The sequence below is a fragment of the Xiphophorus couchianus genome, chromosome 21 (genome assembly GCF_001444195.1).
Source record: "Xiphophorus couchianus chromosome 21, X_couchianus-1.0, whole genome shotgun sequence".
Classification (NCBI taxonomy): Eukaryota; Metazoa; Chordata; class Actinopteri; order Cyprinodontiformes; family Poeciliidae; genus Xiphophorus; species Xiphophorus couchianus.
The window spans coordinates 23,042,272-23,064,499 of NC_040248.1; the positions used below are offsets into that span (position 1 = coordinate 23,042,272).

The window sequence follows — 22,228 nt, forward strand, 5'->3', positions numbered from 1 at the left end:
TACACCGCCTGCACTGCAAAGAGCAGGAAATGGCTGAAACAGCCCTGTTTTCACATATAGCAGCTATTTACTGTTGCCATTTAGTGACATTTTTACAACTGAGGTCCCCTATCTGTAAGCTGCTCTGATATTAATCAGAATCTGACTGAGTATTAACAAACTCAGAAAGACAACCAGAGAAAGACAAAGAATAAAAGCGAAGAAAGATGCTAAATAATCAGGAGCATGATGAAAATTGAAAATTTGAAATACTGCTTATCTGCTTAGACACAATACATTTACAGTTACTAAACTTTGCAAAAGTAAAAATCATTTGCTTACTTTGTGGCACTTTGCTACCAGAAATTAGTTCTCTACATCTCTGCTCTACCCAGTGTTATATTTCTATGGTAATTAATCCTCTCTGAAAACTGTCGTGTGCGTGAGAGGGGCAGACAAAATTCTATCTCTGTCTTGGCTCCGTTCACACTGCAGCTGTAAGTGACCCAATTCCGATTTTTTGTCAAATCGGATTCTTCTGCCGTGGCCGATTACACATTAAAATAAATGCAACCTGTATGTGTTCTGCAGTGTAAATGGGCAAATGACCTGAAAGTGTCTTGCATGATGAGTAGAGCGCGCAATAAAGACAGCATTTTCAGTGTTCTGCCAACTGCCATAACAAGAATGCTCAGTGTTTGCGGAAGTAAACCTGGATGCTAACGTTGGAGCATAGTTTACACATTTGAAGTTGTTGTCCAAAAGGAGCAGCATATTAACAACTTAATCCTCATTATAGCCAGTCATAGTTGTTGTTATTCTTTCCGCTTGCATGTATCAGGACGCAGAATAGTGACGTTTGTCGAGTATCAGTGACGTTAGGTCAGATTTGAATCAGATACGTATTGGATACCCAAGTGGCCTGAGTCGCATTCGAAAAAAATCCGACCTGTGTTCTTCAGACTGTCATGAAAAGGTCGGATACAGGTCGCATTACGTCAAAAAATCGGAATTGGGTCACTTTAGGCTGCAGTGTGTTTCAAGTTTCAAGTGTGTTTCAATGCCTTGAAATGCTTTGCAAGGCATGTCAATGCTGTCCTATGCATTGCTATGGCAGACAACACTTAAATTGAATTAAAATGTAGAGGCACAGAAGAAGCCTGCTTATATAAATGTGTCTTTAAATGGGATTTAAAAGATGAAAGTGAGTTTGCCAGTCTTATCTCCTCGGGGACATTATTCCCTGAGGAGATGAAACCAAAAACCCATTAGTCTTCTACACTTCCTGTTTTTAAATTCAGACAAGGCAGAGGTTGTCGTCTTTGGGCCAAAATCTGAAAAACAATCTGCATAGTTAGTGATTTAATCTGGATGACATTAACTTGGCTTCTTGGATAAAAGTGAAGGACCATGATGTAATTTTTGACAAGATGTGTCACTTAATACCATTTTGAAAAGATTTCTTTCATCTTTCCGCCTCACAGAGCTTCCTTTGCAAACACGTTCTCAGCTCTTCAGACAAGCCAGCAGCAATTAGCAAACACCTGCCTGGTGGAACTCTGCTCCACCAAGTGAAGCATAATATACAAAATACTTTTCAGTGCAGCACCTGTAAAACCATTGTTAAAGGGTTAATAGAAGAGCCATTTTGTGATGACTTCCTACAGGTGGAGTTTCAGAAAGAGCAGGAGTTTCTTAAAGAGACAGAGGCCCAATTTCAACAAATTAAATTACAAAGTCAATTTTTAAGTCATTTTTGATATATACAGCATTTGTATAACAACTGAAGGTAACATCATTACCTGGTTGTGTTGTAAAATGGCTCTATGTACCTGAAAAATATGCAACATTCATCCACCCATTATTATACACCCTTATGTCGGATCGCAAGGGGGGCTGGTGCCCATCGTCAGCGGTCAGCAATGCAACTTTAAAAGACTTGATTTATCCATGTCAACTCAGACTGAAACTTGTTGACATGTGACTTCAAAATGAAAGTATGAATACACATTCACATTTGAACTTGTTTCCATTGACAACAGCGTGGCCATAAACCATGTCCTTCATCATATTAAACTCAAGTTGGGCTTCTGAAGATGAGCTGATTATAAGCAACCTGAGGGAATTGTGTTCAGTAATGACATTGATTCGTGTCTTTGAGGGTGCATGCGTGTGTGTGTGTGTATGTCACTCACCTTCACAAATATGCTCTGTCTCATTCCATCCATCAGTCTAACTACACATGAATCCAGTTAATTCTTCATTATCATTAACCTTGGCGACTCCCCCCTGTAAGAACACAACCATCTGGTTGTTCTTTTAAAACTTGCAATTTAAGTATTTTTCATCCTCATGCATGCAAACACACAACACCAAGCATAGAAAAGATAAGCCACAGTCTCTGCTGGCATTCCAAGCACAACAGAGGACTAATGTTTGCCTCCCTCTCTCTGAGGAGATGAGCAGAGCAATAAAAGTTGGAGCCTCACACATCTACTTCAGTTAATGAACCTCTGCCGCTGGATCCTTGTTAATGGATTAGTCCATTATGATTAGTTCATGATAGCCACGGTGCCGCCAGTCATGCCGAGATTTGTCATTTTACATGTGGGATCGAGCCTGGTTGTTAATAGTCTAAAAGATAATAATGTAACTTAATGTTTTGGGACATTTTTTTAAAATTAATATATGAAGACAAATGACAGACTTGTAAGCAACTTCACTGATGAGGGCAAGTGTCCAGTTTCTTGCAATGAAATGTTGCACCTTTGACCCTCTTATATTTTGAATTTCAGTTTCTAATTTAGATCTTCAGTACTTCACTTCAATCAATTGATGAAGAGGCACGACTTAATTTGAGTCTGATTGATGAAACAGAAGATAATGTCTTTAATTCAGTTATTGCTGCCATATGGTGCTTCATGTCTGAGATGGTCTGCAGGTATAACACATGCATCAATTCAGAACAATTATTCACAGCAGGCTAAGGAGGCACAATATGGCATGTTATTTTTTTAAAAGAGGAAAAGTGGAAGATGAGAACACCAGATCCAATAATGCAGATGATCCGAAAGTTGCTTTCAAAGCAACTTGGACTTCCATTACACATCAGCAGAAATACAGGCGGATCTTCTCCATGCTATGCTGCATTGATTCAGTGAAAGGAGCTCCAACCAAGTACAGAGTACTTGGAAATGAGTAATTTTTTAGAAGCCTGATGTTCCTGTTTAAATTATTCTTTCTTGTTGATTGTATGCAATATTAACATCACTGCAAAAAAAATAAAATACAATAATAATAATAATAATAATTGAGCTTATTTAAAAAAGCAGCACAACCTTATGCAATAAGAATTTTGAGTTTTCTCAACGAATTGCCAACTGATTGTCCTAAGTATAATTTTGTCATTGTGCCAAACATTGTACATTTACATTGTTTGTTTAATTCTCTCAATTCTTTATTCTTAATTGTGTATATATTTGTGGTCTTTAGTTCTTGTTTGAACTGAAGACTACATGTTGACATGAGAAACAGAAAATACTGATACCTGTTGCTTAAAAATTGCATACGTGGTTATATGTGTACACCAACTTCTATGAATATTTTCTGAAGTGCATCAACAGTGTACTTGAAAGTCTTTGGGTGCAAAATGTTTACAGCACAGAGAAGGCCAAAACTATTTGCCAAAGCAGTTATTGAGCAGGGTTTCCCCTAATGTACTATAAGCCTGGTGGCCGCCATGCTTTACTAGCCGCCCCCAGGCTAAGCCTTGCGTTTATGTTATTACAAAAATAATAACAATAAAAAAAATTTAAAAATCACTTAATTTTTTTTCTTTTTATTTAAGCCGGATTGCAAGCGCTACGTTGCTCTGAGCGTTTCACTGGCAGAGCAGATTTATTCCTAAAATATAGATTTATAATAGATAGTTTTGCAATTCATGCATTTAGAGGTGGACAATAAACATAAGGTAAGTGAGCAACAGCATCTAGGCCTGACTTTGAGTCCTATTGGATTCCAGATGCATTGTGGGTTTCACCTGTTTGCTTTGATGTTTCAGGATGAGAACGGCAGGGAGATGGTGTTGGAGGTAGCCATCATGTTGAAGATGAAGAATGTAACTACCAGTTCATCAGGACAGTTAGCCATGGTTTCTCTGCTGGACTGGTATGAACTGGAGGAGAAGCTGCTCCTAGTGATGGAGAGGCCCATGCCTTCAGAGGACCTCAGTGTCTACCTTAATGAGCATGAAGGTTGTCTAAATGAGGAGGAGGCCAAGGTAAGCTGCTGGATGTAAATTCGAGAGGGTTTTTTTTTAAATATTGTCAGTTACTACTTCAGTTGCTTTTGGGGATTTTGTTTCATAGTGAATATGATAAAATCAGAGGGATGAAATAAAGTGCAATATACCCTCCGTAGAACAATTTTGTAAAACTTTATGTTAATGCATCTCATAATGTCTCTACAAACATTGAAGTGTGTGGGTGTTATGTGACAAGGTGAAAAAATCCATATGAAAATAAAAATCTTTACAAGTCACTGTATTTCTCACTGAAGTCCAACATCAATATGTGCAGAATTATGAGCTTCAAATCATTTTTGTCTTTTAGATCATATTAAAACAGGTAGTGGAACCAACGATTCAACTTCACAATCCAAACATCTTCCACAGAGATATTAAAGCGGAAAATGTCCTTATTGAGAGGAACTCTCGATATCCATGATAATAATTTTGAGACCAACAGCTTTCTCAAAAAGAAGCTGAAGATCAACAAGAGGCTTTCCAGAAGTGAGACAAACATTGTATTATACCTTTGCACAGCATATATAAATCTGTCCTCTGTCCGCAGCTCTAACTGTTGTTGCACTTTGACCTCTGACCCTCCAGACTGCCAGGATATTCTGACTAGGTGTCTGAAGAAACACCCAGAGGAGCGTCCCACCCTGGAAGAACTGCTCAATTAGCCATGGTTTTCTTAAACTACACATCGCACAAACATTAAAACATTAAATGTAACTTTTTTTGTTGGTAGTGAGTTTAGTCTAGTTTGGGATGAGGATTAAGGTTTAGGGTTAAAGGACAGGTTTGTAAATTGGGGTTCTTATGGGGTCTCTGGTTTCCTTCTCTAGTTGAACAACATTTATATGAGTTTATATGAGTTTTCTCCATAGGGTGTCTGGGCTCTCCCTTAGCGATAGGGTGAGAAGCTTGGTCATCCAGGAGGGACTCAGAGTAGAGCCGCTGCTCCTCCACGTTGAGAGGAGCCAGTTGAGGAGCTTCCGGAGCAAGACCACCAGGTTGAGAAACAGTTTCTTCCCTTTAACAGTCAGATTGCTGAACTCAAGTTTCACCTAATTCAGCTTAGTCTCATAAATTATTTACACACTTTTACTTTTTTTAAAAATATAGATATCTATATATCACATAATTATTTTATTTTAAGTGTATATTAAATTTCTTAATCTGGGAACTGAGTCAAAATTTTGTTCCACAAAAAATGCAAAGGTGTTATGACAATAAAAAATCTTTGAATCCTACCTGTGATGGACCGAGTTAAAAAAAGGAGGAGACACAGGATATTAGAAAAATAAGTTGGTTTTTTTTAACCCAAAGATTATAAATGACAAAAGCTAAACTGAGATAAAAGATGTCAAAAAAACAAAACTGAACAAAAAATGTAAACAAACTTGCTGCACAAACAAACATAACTAACCTCACAAAGAAATGACACACAGGAGTTTATATACTGGCTGATCAGACCAATTAAGACACAATAGGGGTAACTAAACAGAATACAATTACAAATAACACAAAAACAAATAACAGTACAGCTAAGTTTTGCTAAACTAAATACCCAAAAATTAAAATCAAAAATATAAAACTTTAAATGCTAATATTTACTTGCAACCAGTTTTCCAGCTTCTTTTCAGAGAAAATTCAAAAAATCAGAGGATTAATCTGTACATCAACGATAAAGTCAGTACCAATGCTGTGCCCAAATAAAACAAATACAGGAAAAATGACCCAATTCCAACTACTTAATTATAAAACCCTACAGGAAATTATAAGTCAACTAAGCTCAAGTTCCTGCTGTCTGGATGTTTTACCCACACATTTCTTTAAGAAAGTCCTGCCTGTTATTGCTGCTGATCTGATCCAAATAGTAAACTCATCGCTCTCATCAGGCGTTTTCCCCCAGGCTTTGAAAACAGCAGTAATCAAACCACTTATAAAAAAGAACAATCTGGACAAATTACTAATGCAGAATTACAGGCCGATCTCCAACCTCCCATTTATCAGCAAAGTTATTGAAAAAGCTGTGTGTAAACAATTAAATAGCTTCCTAACAATAACCAACCGCTTTGACTCCTTCCAGTCTGGTTTTCATGCTCACCACAGCACATAGACTGCCCTCGTAAAAGTGTTCAATGACATCCATATAAATACGGACTGTGGGAGAACCACAGTGCTGGTTCTGTTCGACCTCAGTGCAGCTTTTGACACTGTTGACCATGACATATTACTGAATCGACTGGAGAGTTGGGTCGGACTCTCCGGTCCAGTGCTTAACTGGTTTGAATCTTACATAAAGAACAGGGATTTCTTTGTTTCAATTGAAAACTTTTCATCAAAGAGGTCAGAGGTCACATGTGGGGTACCCCAAGGTTCAATCCTAGGACCCCTTTTATTCAATATTTATATGCTCCCACTAGCTCAGGTTATAACAGGAAAAAATATTAGCTACCATAACTATGCAGATGATACACAGCTCTACATTACGATGTCCCCAGGTGACTCAGAGCCCATCCAATCACTGAACAGATGCTTAGAACAGATAAATGTGTGGATGTGCCAAAACTTTCTCCAGTTGAACAGAAACAAAACTAAAGTTATTATTTTTGGACCTAAAGAGGAACGATCTAGAGTCAATGCACAGCTTCAGTTATTACAACTGAAAACCAGCGATCAGGCCCGAAACCTGGGAGTAGTGATGGACTCTGACCTGAACCTCCAGAGCCACATAAAGACAGTTACAAAGTCGGCCTTCTATCACCTGAAGAACATTTCCAGGATTAAAGGACTAATGTCTCAGCAAGATCTAGAGAAACTCATCCATGCGTTCATCTTCAGTCCTATTGATTATTGCAACAGCGTCTTCACAGGTCTGTCCAACAAATCAATTAAACAGCTGCAGCTGATCCAGAATGCTGCTGCTCGCGTTCTCACTAACACCAGGAAGATAGAGCACATAACACCAGTTTTAAAGTCCCTCCACTGGCTCCCTGTAGCTCAAAGAATAGACTTTAAAATACTGTTGTTAGTTTATAAATCACTGAACGGCTTAGCACCACAATACATTAAAGATCTGCTGTTGTTGTATCAACCTTCCAGACCTCTCAGGTTTTCCGGTTCTGGTCTGCTCTGCATCCCCAGAACCAGAACCAAACGAGGAGAAGCAGCTTCCAGCATCTATGCACCACAAATTTGGAACAAACTTCCAGAAAACTGTAACTGCTGAAACACTGACTTCTTTTAAATCTCAACTAAAACCCCACTTGTTTAGGATTGTATTTGAAACGTAATCAATTACAAATTTATTGATGGAACTTGACTTAATGCTGTGTTTTGATTATTGATTCTATGTTGCATTGTGTTTCTGTGTTTGTAATGATGTAAAGCACTTTGAAATGCCTTGCTGCTGAAATGTGCTATACAAATAAAATTTGATTGATTGATTGATTTACTTGAATACAAAACTTATCTAAATAAAAAAACTTCAAATTCCCCCTGCCAGCAGAAATGAGTGGTGCAGTCCAATCAGCATTTAAGCCTGCTGAGCCCTGGCCCCCATCTTTTGTCTCCAAGGCAGGTAAGAACCGGCAGGAAAAACAAACAAAGAGTTAATCTAAAGCAAACAAAATTAACTTTAAGCTGATATAAATACATATGTTAAAAAATGTAACAAACAGAACAAATGCATCCAAATCAACTAATAAATGTTTTTATTGAAACTAAAGTGTTGTGTTTGTATGAAAAAATAAATTGTACATAAAAAGAGTTATCGACATAGAAGTGTGGCCATGGGTTTGGCCATCACACTACCATTTATCGTCTTGAGGTTCAATTATGTCTCTGCTTCCTTCTCTGCACTATCATTCTTATTTCTTCTTACCTGTTATAATAAACAGAAAACCCTGTTGCTATTGCATCACCTCTGTTTTGTCTCTTTGACCCCAATAAGCAATTATCCCCTCCACCCTCCATTTTGGACTCCTCCTTTTATATAAGGACAAAAAAAGCCATAGTGTTTATATTAAAGTGTTTAAGGATAACACTCTCCACAACATTATTTATAGGTTTTTTTGTATGAGTTCCCAGACTATTATTTATTCTACTATTTTCGAATAAAACACAATGCATCCTCTATTTTCCCAATGTTCAGACAGTCATACAGGTGCACCTGTGTGGCTTGATGGTCATAGAAATTGCAGGACTGCCTATTGGCTTCTTGTTAACCTAACAGTAGTCATGTTTGGTGGGTAGCACTTCATACTATTTGTTTGTATACACTGAAACTGCAACGCACAAACCGTCATGTTGCTGCTCTGACTGGTAAGACTTAGTTTGGGGAGAAGTGAGCACACCTCCAAAGTCAGTACGTTGGTTTCATCATTGGTGGTTTCTGAACTTATGTGGGAGGTTTCTGCACATCCACCATCAGTTTTGGTATTAAGCAAGCACAACAAATTAGCTGTAGTTTCATCAGATTAATCTAAAATTCGGATTAAGCTTCTTTGTGTATAGAAGCTTCATCCGCTGGTCTGTGACAGTTTGAGAAATAATCTAACATCCATATAAGATTTATGCAAGAAAAATTTGTCTGATTTTAATAACCACTGATGTGAAGACTGAAGTTTTATTTTTGTTTTTTTATTAAAGCCTTTCTCACCTACCAATCTGAAATACTAATCATGAAAATATTGCAACAGAATGAGCATGAAAGCAGTAGAAAGCAAATAATGTGTAGACTGTCTAAATCAGGGGTCTCAAACTCCAGTCCTTGAGGGCCGCAATCCTGCAACTTTTAGATGTGCCTCTGCTGCACCACACCTGAAAAGAATAATTAGGTCATTAGCAAGGCTAGGAGAACTGATATACACAAGGAGGAGGCAATTAAGCCATTTCATTCCAGTGTTTTACACCTGTGGCACATCTAAAAACTGTAGGTCTGCGGCCCTCGAGAACTGGAGTTTGAGACCCCTAGTCTAAATGGACAATTTAAATGTGAAATTGTACAAGCTAGATTTCAGGGGTTCTTTACATGGAAGTTTAAATTAATTATTTGGATTTTTTCCAAAATCCAATTGCCGGTCAGACCTGGCAGGCCCAAACGTGTTGTGAGGGTCTGCTGGGAACGTCTGGCGGAATCCCCTGTGAGACGGAGCTTTAACTCCCATCTCCGGCAAAACTTCGAACACGTCCCGGGGGAGGTGGGGGACATGGAGTCTGAGTGGACCGTGTTCCGTGCCTCCATTGTCGAGGCGGCCGATCGGAGCTGTGGCCGCAAGGTTGTCGGTGCCTGTCGCGGCGGCAACCCTCGAACCCGTTGGTGGACACCTTCGGTGAGGGATGCCGTCAGGCTGAAGAAGGAGTCCTATCGAGCCTTTTTGGCCTGTGGGACTCCGGAAGCAGCTGATGGGTACCGGCGGGCGAAGCGGCGTGCGGCTCGGGCGGTTGCTGAGGCAAAAACTCCGGTGTGGGAGGAGTTTGGAGAGGCCATGGAGAAAGACTTCCGCACGGCTTCGAGGCGATTCTGGTCCACCATCCGGCGTCTCAGGGGGGGGAAGCGGTGCAGCACCAACACTGTTTATAGTGGGGATGGTGTGCTGCTGACCTCTACTTGGGACGTTGTGGGCCGGTGGGCAGAGTACTTCGAAGACCTCCTCAATCCCACCAACATGCCTTCCACTGAGGAAGCGGAGCCTGGGGACTCTGGGTTGGGCTCTCCAATCTCTGGGGGCGAGGTCGCCGAGGTGGTTAAAAAGCTCCTCGGTGGCAGGGCCCCGGGGGTGGATGAGATCCGCCCGGAGTTCCTTAAGGCTCTGGATGTTGTAGGGTTGTGTTGGTTGACGCGACTCTGCAATATCGCATGGACATCGGGGGCAGTTCCCCTGGATTGGCAGACTGGGGTGGTGGTCCCCCTGTTCAAAAAGGGGGACCGGAGGGTGTGCTCCAATTATAGAGGGGTCACACTCTTAAGCCTCCCTGGCAAGGTCTATTCAGGGGTCCTGGAGAGGAGGGTCCGTCGGATAGTCGAACCTCGGATTCAGGAAGAGCAGTGTGGTTTTCGTCCTGGTCGTGGAACACTGGACCAGCTCTACACCCTCAGCAGGGTCCTGGAGGGTGCATGGGAGTTCGCCCAACCAGTCTACATGTGTTTTGTGGACTTGGAGAAGGCGTTCGACCGCGTCCCTCGGGGAGCCCTGTGGGGGGTTCTCCGGGAGTATGGGGCACCGGGCCCTTTGATACGGGCTGTCAGGTCCCTGTATGACCGGTGTCAGAGTCTGGTCCGCATTGCCGGCAGTAAGTCGGGCTCGTTTCCGGTGAGAGTTGGACTCCGCCAGGGCTGCCCTTTGTCACCGATTCTGTTCATCACTTTCATGGACAGAATTTCTAGGCGCAGCCAAGGTGTTGAGGGGATCCGATTTGGTGGCCTTAGGATCTCATCTCTGCTTTTCGCAGACGATGTGGTCCTTTTGGCTTCATCAGATCGTGATCTGCAGCTCTCGCTGGATCGGTTCGCAGCCGAGTGTGAAGCGGCCGGGATGGGGATCAGTGCCTCCAAATCCGAGGCCATGGTCTTGAGCCGGAAAAGGGTAGAGTGCCTTCTCCGGGTCAGGGGGGGTGTCCTGCCCCAAGTGGAGGAGTTTAAGTATCTCGGGATCTTGTTCACGAATGGGGGAAGAAGGGAGCGGGAGATCGACAGGCGGATTGGCGCAGCGTCTGCTGTCAAGCGGGCGCTGTACCGGTCCGTCGTGGTGAAGAGAGAGCTGAGCCAAAAAGCGAAGCTCTCGATTTACCGGTCGATCTACGTTCCCACCCTCATCTATGGTCATGAGCTTTGGGTCATGACCGAAAGAACGAGATCGCGGATACAAGCGGCCGAAATGGGTTTTCTCCGTAGGGTGGCTGGGCTCTCCCTTAGAGATAGGGTGAGAAGCTCAGTCATCCGGGAGGGACTCAGAGTAGAGCCGCTGCTCCTTCACATCGAGAGGAGCCAGTTGAGGTGGCTTGGGCATCTGGTCAGGATGCCTCCTGGACGCCTCCCTGGTGAGGTGTTCCGGGCACGTCCCACCGGGAGGAGGCCCCGGGGAAGACCCAGGACACGCTGGAGGGACTATGTCTCTCGGCTGGCCTGGGAACGCCTCGGGATTCCCCCGGAGGAGCTGGAAGAAGTGGCTCGGGAGAGGGAAGTCTGGGCCTCCCTTCTGAAGCTGCTACCCCCGCGACCCGACCTCGGATAAGCGGAAGAAGATGGATGGATGGATTTGGATTTTTTTTAGGACACAAGCTGCTCCTCAGTCCTGATGCTTTACACCTTAGACCTTTGAATCTCTGCCAGATGGTGTGAGAACAAAAAGGCTCTGATGTTCATTAGTGCCATGTTCATAGATGATGAGGATGGTATGTCCAGAAGTTACATTAATTCTGTTTTGAAAACCACACAGGAGTGCAACCATGAAGCTTTGCCAAAAAAAAATTTTGCAAAATAAAATTGATTTAAACTGAAGAACTATTAATAGAACTCAACTCTCAACTAACTTCATAAGACAAATTTCTTTTTAAACAGCTGAAAACGTTCAATTCTGGGCAAACTGCCATTTGAGTGAGCCATCTTGGTAACCCATTCTATAAGCACCAAAACGAACAACTAGGGGTGCACTGATTGTACCGTAGTTTTCTGACCAATCGTTGATTACGCTCTTTAAAGAACCTGACCTGCTGATTGCAATTTTGGCCACCACTGATTTTTTGTCTGAATATAGTGAGAAAGTGGCTGAGCTGGCAACAGTGGGGTGACTATTGTTAATTTCAAACATGCAGACATGAACTGATGAATTGGTATGTCTGTCCAACCTCTCACCGCAGAGCAACAGAGGACAGTAGTTGATCTTTAGACCTTTGTTGTGGTAGATAAGATCATACATAAATCGGCTTCACATGTAAATATCTGCCAATCACCAATCTCCCAAAATAAAGGAAATCTGGGCCAATTTATCAGTGCACCCCTGTACGCTTGGTGGTGTTCCACATAGAACACAAAATAGTACCACTGAAAAATGTATTGCTTTTACTAAATACTTATCAGAACTGACTGGAAAATTGTATAGGATGGGTGTCTCGAATTCCGAAAATTCTATTGTTGATATGAGAAAATAGCATTTGAAAACGGTATTTTGTTATTAATCAGGTTGTTATTAAAATTTGTTCCAAATACATTTCATTGTGAGAAATTAGCAAATCCAGAAGAAATCTATAGGTGGCAAATACTATTTTACTTCAGGTGAAGCATGCATTCAACATTTACATTTTCCTCAGGTCTTGTTATCAAACTTCATGGTGATATATATCCTTCCAATAAATCGTCATAAACAGATAAGCCAATCTCCATTAAAAGGTCCTACTCGATGGCAGGAGTCCAGTTGATAACACATCGTCTGAGGGCGTTATTTACCAGGGCGTTGCTTGCTTTATGATCAGAGGTCACTCACACTTCCTGTGTGTGCTTGCCAGATCAGTGAATAGTGCTTTGCATGTTAAGCAGTAGACTATTTGCTTCTACAGATTGTAATATTTACAAGCAGGACTGGGCAGCAGCAACACTTCTAAACTGAGATTCAAAACAGTTGCCAGTGGGGTTGATTTGTTTTAGGTCCATGCAAGGTTTAAAGGACAGCCACGACAAAAACTTTTTGTCATTGTAGACAAACACGCCCCGCCACCCATGTCGTCTTTACTTCAAAATTTTAATTTAAATGATTTTGTCCGTTCTTGTCGGTACGTCCAGTTTCAAGAGCAAGGGAAGTGTCCTTGGAGCTTTATAGGTGGAATAAACTGGCGACAATGAAAAAGGAAGAGGCTTAATTCATGAATCCACCGATCCAGACAAAGAAAGCTTTATTATGAAAGCCAGAATGAAAATGAGGATAAACATAATGTTTACCAATACAGCTGTCCTCAATAAAGATTATTCTGCTAATTTATAATATGTTAGACTGTTTGTGTAGGTGTATGTCATACAAAACCTGTCATTTTATTTTATGTATGCTCATTATTTAAGGAGCCAAAGAACACCAGTTACTTTCTTTACCAGTAGCATCAAAGTGGACAGACGTCACATGTGGAGTACCCTAAGGTTCAATTCTAGAACATCATTGTGCTCCCACTAGCTTAGGTAATAACAGGAAAAAAGATTAGCTACCCTACCATAACTACGTGGATGATACACAGCTCTACATTACAATGTCACCAGGTGACTTTGAAACCATTCAATCACTGAACAGATGCGTAGAAGAGATAAATGTGTGAATATGAAAAACTTTCTCCAACTAAATGAGAACAAAACTCAAGTTATTATCTTTGAACTTACAGAGGAACAATCTAGAGTCAACGCACAGCTTCAGATATTACAGCTAGAATCTAGAGATCAGGCCTGAAATCTGGGAGTAGTGATGGACTCTGACCTGAACCTTTAGAGTCACATGAAAACAGTTTCAAAGTCAGCCTTCTATCACCAGAAGAACATTTCCAGGATTAGAGGACTAATGTCTCAGCAAGATCTGGAGAACCTCATTCATGGGTTTATCTTTAGTCACATTGTTTACTGCAACAGTGTATTCACAGGTCTGCCTAAAAAATCAAATAGCTGCAATTGATCCAAAACACTCTTGCATGGGTTCTGACTAAAACTGGTGTGATGTGCTCTTTCTAACTAGGTTTAAAGTACCTACACTGGCTCACTGTTGCTCAGAGAATAGACTTTAAAATACTGTTGTTAACTTATAAATTCTTGAACGGTTTAGCAACACAATACATTAAAGACCTGCTGTTGTTGTATCAACCTTCCAGACCTCTCAGGTCTTCTGGTTCTGATTTTGCTCTGCATCTTTAGAACCACACCCAAACACGAGGAAGCAACATTCAACTTCTATGCACCACAAATCTGGAACAAACTTCCTGAAAACTGCAGAACAGCTGAAAAACTGTTCCTTTAAATTCAGACTTAAAACACACCTGTTTAGAGTTGCTTTTGAAACCTTACACATGAAATATTGATAAACATTCTGATGTGTAATAATGCCATTAGACGAAATGTTTTGCTTCAGTTTTTGACTGTGTCTTCATTGGCTGTATTTTTGTGTGTCTCTCACTGTGGACACGCGCCTAAGATGAAAATTTCAGACCCTTCATGATTTCTAAGTAGGAAAACTTGCAAAGTATCAGGGTTTCAAATACTTATTTTCCCCACTGTGGTCTTCCTGATTTTGGGTTAAACTCTTTTTTCTTTTTCTTGACTAGTTTTTTGACTCGATAAGAAATAAGCTGTTAATTAACCACCCAAACGTTGTCACACTGTTGTCACTATCTTCCTTGTGTTTTGTTAGCACTGTAAAATAAGCATTCCTATGCAATATTAAATAACATTCCACAGTCTCATATGTGAAGATGCTCGGTCTGCAGTGCACCAATGAAGATTTACTCATAGCAACATGATGGCAGGATGTTTGAAACTAAAAGTGATTCTGACAGCGTGTTCTACATTTTGTTTAATTAGGTTGATAGTTTTATGAACAGCTACAGGCTGTCATAAGAATTGAAATTTTATTTGCAGATAGACGGTTGATCATTACAAATAAAATAAATTAGATATTATAAAAGAATATCCAAAGTAACATTCTCTAACCAGTTAATCTCTGTGTATTCCATACAATTGGGTCCAATTCACATGCACTGTTCAAACAAGGAGTGCAATAAAAATGTCCATTCACTGTGCAGAGTTACACCAATGTCCGTTTGAGAAAGTCCTCCTCCTTTCCTCACATTTATACCTGTTTGACATGTTCTGTTTAAACTCTGCATGATTTGCAAATATGTTTTAATTATTAAAAACATATTTTGAGTTATAAACTCTAGAGCTTAATGGTGTACAGGACAACATAATTAATTCTACATCCATACTCTAATCTTGTTTTAATAAGGCTTTTGCTTAATGAAAGACTTTTAAGCAGGCAAGGCAATGCAGACAAAAACAAAAAAAAATCATTTATGTCCACAGATGCTCCAAGGAATTATGTAAAACCATAAATCTAAAAGATAAATTATGAAAAAGACCTACTCTGCGCATTCAGTCTGGTCTTTAACTGGGATAATGAAATGAAGGTGATGTAAGCTGAAAAAAAAAAAAAAAAACGGGAGCCTTTTAACAAACCAAAGTGCTAATGTTCAAACATCATACATTCTATCCTAAACCATAATGGTCATTTTTAGATTTAATGTTTGTAGAACTACTTGATGAAACCTTTCTTGATACCTTTAATTGAATTTCTGTCTGTGTATTTTTTCTTATATGACATTTTAAACATGATGGAAAACGAGACTTTCAGAGAAACACATCTTGATTTCTTCCAATGACGTTTCGCAAAAGCAAAATGCTGTAATGCTTTTTGACAGTGCAGCTGTCTCATGGTTACAAATGAACAGTGAGTAGATAACAGGAGCAGTGGTCTGGACCATGTAGTTTGTCATTGATAACATTTAATTATGATGCTTTGCTTTACAGCGCAATGCACAACCTGACACTGGATTTCAACCTTGAGATTCTAAACACTAAAGGCTTCTCACATTAGCCAACTACTGTGAGAGAAAATTACTGATGTCGTAAAGAAATGATAAAACTACTTTGCATTTCATACACAGCAACCACCGTTACATCTGCAGTGTATTGCTGGGAAGTTTTGAAGGACAAATTCAGGTTGTCTCCATGAAGTCACATAGCTGCATGGCCACTAGCACAGGGAAATAGGAAATATCCAAAGGCTATCAGTCTGCACACCCATGATAAAATTTTGCGATGTAAATTTAGTTAGACTTTGTTAAATCATACATTCTGGATACACTGTATACATTTATCTATACAACTCAATTGGAAAACATTAAAGTTTAAAAACTAAGAAAGAATATGCCATTATATATGGGTCATTACTGAATATGTAATGACCCAGGAATGGTCAGAAAGGAAACAGAAAAAAGCCAAAACACAAACATCCATGGATAACTTCCGGGTCTTTATTCCTGGGAGTTATCCATGGATGTTTCAGATTCATCTGTCTGCAGCTTTGCTGCATAATTGTGCAAATTGATAGCACCATGGTGGCCTGCATAAAAGAATGACTGGATGCTTTTCTCTGTCGCTTAAATCAGAAAGTTTAAGCCTTCCTCCAATCCTTAGCAGGCCTTCGGAATCAACAGTCAGATTTAGCTTAGTCAGTGGGCTTCCTTTGGGAAATTCATCTTCCTTCAAGAGAATATCCAGCTCTTCAGAGAAGGAGACTCGCTGCACAGCAAGAATAATTGCTGTTGTGGCTTTCAACAACTCATCAGTGGTAAAAGGTTTTGGACACCAGTGCCAACCACTACATTCTGTTGTCCTTCTTTCCTTCTTGAAGGAATCCTTAACATGAATGAGTGTTGTGACTGCTCTTTGTAAAGACTTCCAAGAAGAGAATTTTGTAAACCTCTGAGGATCCAGTTGGTTGATCTTTTGACTTGTGACACAGCTTGTTACTTGTGGTCGAATTTCCACATCAGAATCTGGATTGATGAGCTCAAAGGTCTCTTGCTGTTCAATGGTCATCTGTGATTTGCGTAAGAACGCTGGACCTGTGAGCCAGCTGATATTAGTGATCTTTGAGGCTTGGACTGACCTAGAAGCATGGTCAGCTGGATTATGCTCCGTAGGCACATACTTCCATTGGTTTGGTTCTGTAGACTGGCGGATTCTCTGTATCCTGTTGTGGACATACACATAAAAGCGTTTTGACTGATTATGAATATAACCCAGCACCACTTTACTGTCGCAGTAGAAGGTAACAGCATCAACTTGAATGTCGATCTCTTGAACAATTAGTTCGGCCATTTCCACAGCTAGAACTGCTGCACAGAGTTCTAACCTGGGTATGGTTGGTTCAGCTGGAGGTGCAAGTTTAGCTTTTCCAAAGACAAAACCCACATCTATCTGGCCGTTTTCGTCTGTAGTCTTCAAGTACACTACGGCACTGATTGCTTTGGTCGAAGCGTCTGAAAACACACATAGCTCTTTCCGATTTGCATTTGAGCAAGAAGTAGTATAAGCTCGAGGAATGTGAAGATGTTGCAATTGCTGTAGCGAATCCCTCCATGTCTCCCAAACCTCAGCTTTGTCTTGAGGGAGTGGGCTGTCCCATTCTGTTCCATCCATGGTGAAGTCCCTCAGCAACGACTTGCCTTGAATGCTTATAGGAGCAACAAAGCCGAGAAGATCGAAGAGACTATTTATGGTGGAAAGGACACCACGTCTGGTAAATGGTTGGTCACTGATAGATACTTGGAAGGTGAATACATCCCTTTTGACATCCCAACTCAATCCAAGGCTTCGCTGTGTGGGTACTACGTCTCTATCCAAGCAGAGGTCTTTAATGCCCTTAGCATGATCTTCAGTTGGAAAGGCTCTTAAGACTTGGATGCTGTTGGTTGTGATCTTGTGAAGTCTTAAGTTTGACTCTGAAAGAGATGCTTGGGCTTTCTGTAACAGAGAAATTGCCTCTTCTTCTGTAGATGTGGAAACAAAGCCGTCGTCAACGTAGAACTCCCGCTCTATGAAGCGTTTGGTTTCTGGCCCATACTGTTGCTCTCCCTTTATTGCAGCTCTCCTGAGACAATACGTTGCCACAGCTGGAGAAGGGCTGTTTCCAAATACATGAACCCTCATCCTGTACTCGATGATGTCCTTACTGGAGTCATTATCTCGATACCAAAGGAAGCGCAAATAGTCTCGGTGATCTTCTTTTACAACAAAACAATGAAACATCTGTTCTATGTCGGCCATGACTGCTACTCGTTCTCTTCTGAAATGAATGAGAACTCCCAATAGACTGTTATTCAAGTCTGGTCCGCTGAGGAGCACATTGTTTAAGGAGATGCCATTGTATTGAGCACTTGAGTCAAAGACAACCCTGATTTGGTCAGGTTTCCTCGGATGATAGACTCCAAACATCGGCAAGTACCAGCACTCTTTTCCTTTTGGTAGTGGGGATGCTGGCTCTGCGTGATTGTTGTCGAATATCTTTTGCATAAAGGCAAAAAACTGGTCTCTCATTTTTGGCTTACACTCTAATGTGCGCTGAAGTGAAGAGAGGCGATTCATAGCTTGTTCACGATTGTTAGGCAACGGCGGCCTAGGGGACTTGAATGGAAGTGGGGCCACCCAACTGTTGGAGCCGTCCTGAAAACCTCATTGTCCATTATTTGCAGAAACTGTCTTCTACTGAGAAAGCCCGCTTATTATCATCTGCTGTTCTCTTAAAGACTGTGAGGCCAAGTGAGTCGTGATCCACCACAGCAGTGTGGTAACTGTGAGATAGTCCATTTACTGGACTGAAGTTGACCGTTTGCTTGAGATAGATGTGTTTCTCACAGGGTCTGAACAGTGAGGGTCTTCCATCTTCTAGAATGTTTGTCTTACAGTTATGGACACTAGGCTTATGGACCTTTCCTAAACAAACATCACCCATAAACACCCATCCGAGGTCAAGCTTTTGTGCAAAAGGAGCATTGCCTGGACTATTGATCTGTTGTCTCACCTTGTGAACCCGGAGAACATCCCTACCAAGGAGGAGAAGAATCTGTGCGTCATTATCCAATGGCGGAATTTCACTGACAAGGCTCTTTAGGTGCAGATGATGAAATGCAGCCTCTGGCGTTGGTATTTCATCACGATTGTCCGGTAAATCATCACATTCGATCAGTGTTGGGAGTGGAAAACTAGTTCTGTCATTCACTGCCTCAATTTGGTAGCCATTTGCTCTCCTGCCAGAGGTTGACACTAAGCCAGCGCAAGTCTTCAGGGTGTAGGGATATGAGTCTGCTTTGATTTTAAATAAGTTGAAAAACTCTGACCTGGCCAGAGATTTGTTGCTCTGGTCATCAATCATAGCATACATTTTGATAGCTTGTTGTGGTTGTTCTACTGGGTAAACCTTGACTAGACAGATTTTTGAACAGGATTTTGAAGTGAAGCGGTCGCCACAAACTTCAGTGTACAAAGGATTTACAACTGGTGCTGGTATAGTGTCCTCCTTTTCAGGCTCCCCGCCGTCATCTATCACAGGCTTGATGGACCAGTGGGATGGACCAGGGTGAAGAGCTGCGATGTGCTTGTCACTGTCGCATTCATCACATTTCAGTGTGACTTTGCAGTCACGAGCGAGATGAGTAGTGGAAGAGCAGCATTTAAAGCAGATTCCTTGATCCTTCATGTAAGCCTTGCGTTCTTCTATGGTTTTTAGCCTGAAGCCACGACACTTCTTCAATGGGTGAGGTTTGTTATGGATGGGGCAATGCTTGGCCACATCACCTTTAAGTGGTACTTCGTTTTGTATAACTCCAGAAGAGACTTTAGTCTTGTGCACTGAAACTGGGGTTCTGAAATTAATGTGACGTGAGAATGGATTTTCTGTCACAGAACTGCTTCCAGAAAGGGCAAAGCTAGGATCGTTTCTAGTTTTTGCTTGGTAGCAAATGAAGGAGGTGAAAAAGGAGAAGGGTGGATAACCAACCTTGTAGTCCTCTTTATACTTTGACCCCTGAGTGATCCATTTTTCTTGCAGGTTGTATGGCAACTTTTCCAGAATGGGTTTGATGCCGCGAGCTGTGTCCAAGAATGCCAAGCCGGGCAGGTAGTCATCCTCTTTTGCTGAGAGTAGCTCCATCAGCAGATCCCCAAGCTCTCTTAACTTACGATTATTTTTGTTTATTATTTTAGAAAAGTTATCTAACTTCTTGAAAAGAGCACTTTCTATGACTTCTGGAGCACCATAATATTCATCCAGCCTGTCCCAGGTCATTTTTAGTGCAATGTTTGGGTTGTCAATATGAACAGCTCTTAAGCGTTTGACATATCCAGAAGACTCCTTACCAAGCCATTTTGAGATTAAATCCAACTGTTCACTGGCAGTGAGATCCAAATCTTTGATAAGTGTTTGAGAAAGAAGATTTCCATGCTCTGTAGGACTCTGGACAATCATCAAAGTGTGTTAAACCAGTGCTCACAAGCTCTTTGCGTGCCAAATACTTTGCCATGTTCATCATTACTGAAGACTCTGGCGGGTTCGTGTGAGAAGTGTCAGAGTACTGTGGAAAAGCTAACTTGGTATTTGGCCGAAGTATATTGGACTTTGGTTCTTGTAACTGTACCTCACTTTGAACTGGGAAGCCATCTTCTCTAGTTAGCTGAGCTGGTGTAGTCCAGATGTGAGCGGTCCAATATGGGTTAGATGCTTCTGAACTTGGTTGTGGCTGAAATGGTGGAGGCCAGCAGTCTTTCACAATATACTCCTCTTTATTGATGTTCTTGGTTGGTGGTTGTGGGTTGTTTTCAATGGGATACTCTGATATCAACGACATGTTGACGATTCAGTGTGTTGGTTAAGCTGCATAGATTGGTCTTTGATGTAGTCACTTACACGTTCATGTGTATTCTGGACCACGTTGGGAAGGCTTTTCCAACTACGGTGTTCTTCATTCTCTAAATCTGCTGCTGCTTCCAAAACTTCGGCTTGGGCTATAGCAGCTGCAGCTTCTTTTTCAAGATTAAGAGCTTCAAGGTTGGCTTCTAGTCTAGCTTTGTCAACTTTAATGCTGATCTCTCTCTGTGCGTATGAAACACGTGCACGAGCTGCTTCAGCTTTATCCCGAGCATGTGCTGCTGCAGCACAAACTGATGACGTACTTGAGCATTTTGAACTGGAACCACCACTTTTAGTGCTTTTAATCGACGCCCCATCTTGAAAAGGCTTTATGTCTTTTGGTCTTCCTCCTTCGAGGTGTGCTTCCTCCATATTTTTTAACGTAGCCGCTTTAATGCTGTTCAGCCAACTACGCACCGTCTTTTACTATTCTGCTCTCCTTGTGTGTTTGCCAACACAATTTAGCAGTAAGCCCAACTCCAATGAAATGAACACTTGAGTCCGGATGCAGGTTCTTTACTCCCACTTTATTTTGGTGATCCAGGCACTCGTATGACATGGAGTAAACTGTAACATAAATAAAATAGCTGCATTTATTATGAGCACAAAAAAGTCACAACAAAGAACACACTCCTGACTAATAAGGCATTAAATAAAATCTACTCTTAAATACTAAATGAAAACTTACAGACGGTGATGTCGATGGCATAAACAAAAGGTGGATTGTGATAGATTCACCTCCTCATGTGTGACTGAGCAAAACAATCCCAACAAAATGGCTGACTTCCTGTCCCAGACCCACCTTGACCTTCAAAATAAAAGCCTTACTACTCCAACACAAAAACCAAAACTCAGAACCTACTTCACTACCACCTTGTTACCATTGTCAACATTCTCGAGCCATTCCCTCACCCAACTAGGTGCTGCATTTAGAAAATTTTCCAAATAGCCTCATGTCCAGTTCAGTGAGTCATTATCATGTTATTCTCTGTCAGTTGGCACAGTTGTAAATCTATATGAATTAGAATCAAACTCACTAAGCTGCACCCAGTGAGTTTGGTGCAGCTCGGCTTGAATCTGTGGAATTTCAAACGAATGACAACAGCATCTAATGTGACTTCGCCACCACATCCACATCCTTCATTGAAATGGGTCAGTGTTGGAAACTAGGTCAAACCAACATGACACAATTTCATGTTAATTAGGTCAAAGGGGTCAGATAGGGGCCGATCAGGGTAAAACATTGCACTTCCTATTGTCATTGGGCGTCATCATGTCATGATGTAATCATTCGACCACTGGTGTTATAGGGGACTGGATGTTGATCAATTACTGAAGGCTTGGTGTCTCTAAGATTTTGTGTAGGACTTATAACAGTTTCATGTTTCATGGCAAGTAGTCAAATTTTGAGGCTTAGCCTCGCCCCTCCAGCATGCATGAAAGCTTGTTTTTGATAACTTTGATT

General features: G+C 41.2%; 1 long non-coding RNA gene across 1 annotated transcript; it reads right to left on the bottom strand.

Annotated features, from left to right (window-relative positions):
• Positions 1-4,631: 4,631 nt before the first annotated feature.
• Positions 4,632-21,304, bottom strand: LOC114137022 (uncharacterized). Its single transcript, XR_003593922.1, has 3 exons — positions 21,191-21,304; positions 12,224-12,227; positions 4,632-4,642 (listed from the first exon to the last, which is right to left on the bottom strand). It is a non-coding gene; the product is annotated as an uncharacterized LOC114137022 (long non-coding RNA).
• Positions 21,305-22,228: the final 924 nt, after the last annotated feature.